The 5661-nt window shown below is 52.0% G+C and overlaps 1 pseudogene across 1 annotated transcript; it reads left to right on the top strand.

Annotated features, from left to right (window-relative positions):
- Positions 1 to 431: 431 nt before the first annotated feature.
- Positions 432 to 1698, top strand: LOC309603176 (olfactory receptor 14A16-like; annotated as a pseudogene). Its single transcript has 2 exons — positions 432 to 1086; positions 1372 to 1698. The product of its transcript is annotated as an olfactory receptor 14A16-like (transcript).
- Positions 1699 to 5661: the final 3963 nt, after the last annotated feature.

The raw sequence follows: 5661 nt of genomic DNA, 5'->3' as shown, positions 1-5661 counted from the left end.
AATGCCCTACAGTGTCACTGTCAGTGAGGTGGAGAGCAAAGCTGGGTAAGGAGAAGGCTCCACAGCATGCCCATCTGCCTTTCTCTTCTTGCTTCATTTTTTTGGAGCATTGCAGTTTTCTTCCCTGTTTCCCCACATTTCTGTTGTGCTCTTCCTCTGTGGGGTTGAGGTGGGGCTGCACATCAGCTTCTGTTCTGACACCAGCTCTGAGGGTCCTGCCCTGGAGGTGTCTTCATGGGAACTAGGTGCCCAAGCTGTGAGGCACCATGTCATTCAGTTGGTAGCGTTGAAAAATTTCCTGAAACATTCCTCATTCAGCTCAGGGAGGGGGATTGCAATGAGAAATGGCGTGGGCTTTACCTCTGAGAAGTCTCCCCTAACTTGTCATTGTGCTTTCCTTTTTGGACAGGTCCCTGGGACCAAAGGGAAAAATGTCCACTGGAAGCTCCATCACCCAGTTCCTCCTCCTGGCATTCGCAGACACACGGGAGCTGCAGCTCTTGCACTTCTGGCTCTTCCTGGGCATCTACCTGGCTGCCCTCCTGGGCAACGGCCTCATCATCACCGCCATAGCCTGTGACCACCACCTCCACACCCCCATGTACTTCTTCCTCCTCAACCTCTCTCTCCTCGACCTGGCCTCCATCTCCACCACTCTCCCCAAAGCCATGGCCAATTCCCTGTGGGACACCAGAGACATCTCCTACTCGGGATGTGCTGCTCAAGCCTTTGTGTTTGTCTTTTTCATTTCAGCAGAGTTTTATCTTCTAACCACCATGGCCTATGACCGCTACGTGGCCATCTGCAAACCCCTGCACAACGGGACCCTCCTGGGCAGCAGAGCTTGTGTCCACATGGCAGCAGCTGCCTGGGGCAGTGGGTTTCTCTATGCTGTGCTGCACACTGCCAATACATTTTCACTACCCCCTCTGCCAAGGCAATGTCCTGGAGCAGTTCTTCTGTGAAATCCCCCAGATCCTCAAGCTCTCCTGCTCAGATGCCTACCTCAGGGAAGTTGGGGTTCTTGTGGTTAGTGCCTGTTTAACATTTGGGTGTTTTGTTTTCCTTGTGGTGTCCTATGTGCAGATCTTCAGGGCCGTGCTGAGGATCCCCTCTGAGCAGGGACGGCACAAAGCCTTTTCCACGTGCCTCCCTCACCTGGCCGTGGTCTCCCTGTTTATCACCACGGCAGTGTTTGCCTATCTGGAACCCCCCTCCATTTCCTTCCCAGTTCTAAATCTGGTGGTATCATTTCTGTACTCAGTCAAGCCCTGCTGCTCATTTTCCTACCACAGGGAGGTTGGACTTCTTGTTTTTACTGCCTCTTTTGGATTTGGGTGTTTTGTTTTCCTTGTGGTGTGCTATGTGCAGATCTTCAGGGCCGTGCTGAGGATCCCCTCTGAGCAGGGATGGCACAAAGCCTTTTCCACGTGCCTCCCTCACCTGGCCGTCGTCTTCCTGTTTATCAGCACGTCATTTTTTGCCTACCTGAAGCCCCCCTCCTTCTCCTCTCCATCCCTGGATCTGGTGGTTGCAGTGCTGTACTCAGTCGTGCCTCCAGCAGTGAACCCCCTCATCTACAGCATGAGGAACCAGGAGCTCAAGGATGCAGTGTGGAAGCTGATGACTGGATGGTTTTATGCAGCAATAAACTGCCCATCTTATTCTGTATATCACTCTCAGTGTAAAGCACTATAGGCCCAGCCTGACTTTGGTAGTTGGTTTGGTTTAGTTTTTAGCTTTTCTTATTTGCAATAATGTTGTCCACAAAGCAATGCCATTACTCATACCATTCCTCAGTCCGTATCTACCTGTCCTGTGTGACCCAGAGACTGTGCAATGACGAGCTGTGCTCTCTGTGTTTTAAAACAAAATAAACGGCCCTGCAGTGACTTGTTTGTCCCAGGTCCTTTATTGAGACCTTCTCTGGAGCTGCAGGGGCAGTGCCTGTGTGCAGAGGTGGAGGGGAAGAGAGCCCTGGCACAGCAGCGCTGCCAGGCAGCACCAGCACTTGGTCTTTCCGAGCTGCTCACTTTCCTCTTCCACTCGCTCCTTCTGAGCCCTTCTGTTGGTGTAAGGCCTGAGAGCACTGGCAGCTTGATATCGTCCTGGTGTGTGGCAGTTTGTGCCAGCAGGAGGGGACAAGCAGTGAGTGCTTCTGTGGCAGAGCTGACGTCCATAACAGCATTGCCATCATGAAAGGGCAGTTGCTGAAGGCTTAGGTCTCACCCACTGTGGACAGCTTCATTGCAAATGCTCCGTCACACTTCCTTGGCTTTCTGGCCTGTCCCTTTCATTGCATGCTATCAAAGGAGGTGGCCTGCGGAGCATCTCCCCTGTGCAGTCAGAAGGGGTTCTGCAAGCATCAGTGACATTGCCCTCGAGAAGAAGGCGGCATTTTTCACCTTTCACAAGGCACAGAGCACATCTCGGGAACATGAATGCACTCGCTGGCACACACACACAGCATCCAACTGGCGTTTTGCCCGTCTGTTTGTCTGTCCATCCAGGCTGCAATGGCCTAACTTGAGTAGAAGACTATTGAGGGAGACCACACCAAGAGCCCTGCTGAAGATGAGGTAAACGACAGCTACTCTTCTCCCCTCATGCACCAGCACAGTTACTTCACCATGAAGACAATCAGGCTGGCGAGGCGTGATTTACCCTTGGGGAGTCCATGCTGACTGCTGTTGGACATGTTCTTCTCTTTTAGCTGTCCAGAAATGTCAGCCATGAGGAGGCATTCAGTGGCTCCCTCCTCACCAAAGGGAGCTTGTACAGCCTGCGCTTCCCTGCCTTGCACTTTTGGCTGCCTTCAAAGATGGGTGCACCACTTGCTTGTCCTCACTCGCATAAGACCTTCACCAGTCCCATGACCTTTCAAAAGGGATACTCAAAGAAATGCCAGTCTTCCCCTGTAACTCCATTACCACTATTCTGCCTGTTATACAGTGTATTTAGTTTCTCTAGTCTTTCATACACTTTCACCTATCCTGATAGAGTGGCCATTTCTAAAATCATCTTTGTGGATGCAGACTGCCTAGGCAAAGGCCCTTGCCGTTTTTCTCCAGTTTTCTCCTCCCCTTAGTCTTTGTTCCTTCAGATACCTCTCACCTATGCAGCTGCTTTAAGCCCCAGGGAGTTCAAAGCTTGCCTGTCTTTCAGTAGTCTAATTGCCTCTTTAACCAACACTTTAGTTGTTTTCCTATCTATCTGTTTGCACCTATCTATCTCTAAGCATTTCTCATAAGGTTATCCCTTGTAGAAAGGCAACCTCCTTAGAGGCAGCTTGGACTGAGCATATGGTTACAGAGTGTGTTTTATTGTTTGTGGAACTTTATCCTGCTTTGCTTTTCTTTAATTGCAAATAGGAAAAATTCTTCTGTGCCTGTGTGCAGCCAGTTCTCGAAGGAGAGCAGGTGGGAGATGGTGCAATGGAGCTGTGACATCCAGCTGCAGAGATCAGTGCAGAAGTCTGATGCAAGGAACAGTGATGCAAGTCCCAGGGGGCCAATGTCAGAAATGGGGAGGTTGGGGAGGTGAGGAGCAAAGTTGTCCATACAGTGGCAGACCTCAAGGGACTGCTTTTCCCACCTGTCCAGACCTCCTGAGCAGACACTCTGGATCATTAACACCTGGAGAATGCTTCTATCACCTCTTCTTTAACCTCAGAATTAATACAAAATATCCTTTAAAATAAAATTTCATTTTTATTAGATGCACTTTGACATCTTTCTCCTTAACTCCGCTATGAAACCTCTCTAATTAGCTGTACAAGTCGTGAAGAGACTTGGAGAAAATCACAGGAAGAGACAGGGCTCGTTAGGGCTTTCTGTATTTTAATGAGCCCCAGGGTGTATTTGGGGCTGAGGCCTTGAACCTCAGATACGGAGAGGAGATTGAACAAACTGCTCAAGAAGTCCAAGTCAGAAGCAAACCCAAAGTACCCTGAAGCATTAATTGAGTCCCATGAGGACCATTACTGACAAAGCCTCCCCAGGGACTCCTTAGAGCAGGTAATTGGAGGCCATGATTGCAGTCAGGCAAAGGCTCTGTGCAGGCAGCTGTAATGCTGAGCAAAGCCTTTGGTTTCTTTTGTGAAGCAGAAAGGCCAAGCCCTTATCCGCAGGCCCCGGGAAGGCAGATCCTGTCCCTCCCGCATGGCTCAGGGCTCTTCCTGGGGGCAGTGGGGAGTGAGGGTGAGCAATGCCAAGTGTAGGAAAACTGTACAACGCCTCCCGGCCTCCCCAGGCAGGGCTGAGGAAGAAACAAAGGCCAGAGCCTCAAAACAACTTTTGCCTGGTAGGCCTCGGTGCCAGAGGCAGTTGCCAGAGCCAAGAGGACAAAGACCTCGGTCCTCTTGGGCCTTTCAGCCTTGCTAGAGCCCTTGGCCATCTCTGCTGCAGGCTGTCCTACGCTGTCCCATGCCTGCACCTCTTTCCCTTCAGGCTCTTGACATCCATCTTGCCTTCCTGCCTAGCTCTCAGCCCGGCATTTCTATATCTTCACTGAGGTCTCTGCACCCTTGCTGGATTTCCCTTGAAACACAAAGCCATGCGCTGATCCAGACTCCCTCTGGGTCACCTCTTGCACCACAAGGCTACCCTTTCAGTGACATTTCTTCTTCCTCACATCCAGTCTGAACCTTCCAAGCTGCACTTTGTGGAGGCTTCCTTCTCTTCCCACTGCCAGGAAAAGCTCCATCACCTCTGAGGCCACCCTTCAAGCAGTTGCACGCTACTACTAGAGTGCCCTGAGCCTCCACTTCACCAGGCGAAAGAAGCCCAGGTCCCTCAGCCTCTGCACAGAGACCCAGACCCCCATCCTGAGATGCTGGTGGGCAGAGGCTGTTGGGGGGGTTACCCAGAGGGCAGGGGCACCAGGAGGAGCGCGAGCCTGCTGCTGTACCTGCCATGGCAGTTGGGCAGTGTGGGGTGGGTTCGGGGCAAACAGCATTCTGAGGGGTCCGTCCCCATGGCGATCATTCCGCCAGCACCTGCTTCAGCCGGCCTTGCGATGCTTTGATTTTTCATACCACAACAACTTCCCACCTCCATGATTTTCCATCCTGCTGATGATTTCCTGCCCTCAGTGTGGGTTTCCCAGCCCCACCATGGTTCCCCGTCCCAGTGATGATTTCCCATCCCAATGATGGTTTGCTATCCCAGTGGTCTCCCATCCCAAACATGATGTTTTGGGGGAGGCGAATTTGCTGTCCAAGGGGAAGGGATGGGGCCAGCCCCAGTGGCCCTGTGATGCCAACATGCCTGTGCTGCCCCATCCTGCCCTGGTGGCTGGGATTGGGGGGTGGGGGGTGGGGGCACTTCTGGGTTGTTTTCGTCCTCCCCTCTGTGCCCTGGGGGGCAACTGCTGCTCCCAACTGTGGTGGAACCGGTGCCAGTACCGGTACTGTGTGGCCATGATGGGGAGCTGTCCTGAAAATTTGGCAAGTGGGCTATGCTGACCGAGGAGAGAAGCTGGGACGCAGAGTCTAGCATTACAAGAGGAATTCTTGCATTTGTGCGCATGAGCCGTCCCATTCAAACTGGGGAACCACAAATGCAGTTCTACACATGCTTCTTATGCCTTTCAAGTGTTCAGGTCCAATGCAATTTAACCAGTCCCTGCTTAACACACACAGAGGCTGCTGTTTTGCAAAGC

The sequence above is a fragment of the Platalea leucorodia genome, assembly GCF_965183815.1.
Source record: "Platalea leucorodia genome assembly, contig: HAP1_HAP1_SCAFFOLD_24, whole genome shotgun sequence".
Classification (NCBI taxonomy): Eukaryota; Metazoa; Chordata; class Aves; order Pelecaniformes; family Threskiornithidae; genus Platalea; species Platalea leucorodia.
This window is presented reverse-complemented; position numbering and strand designations above follow the sequence as displayed.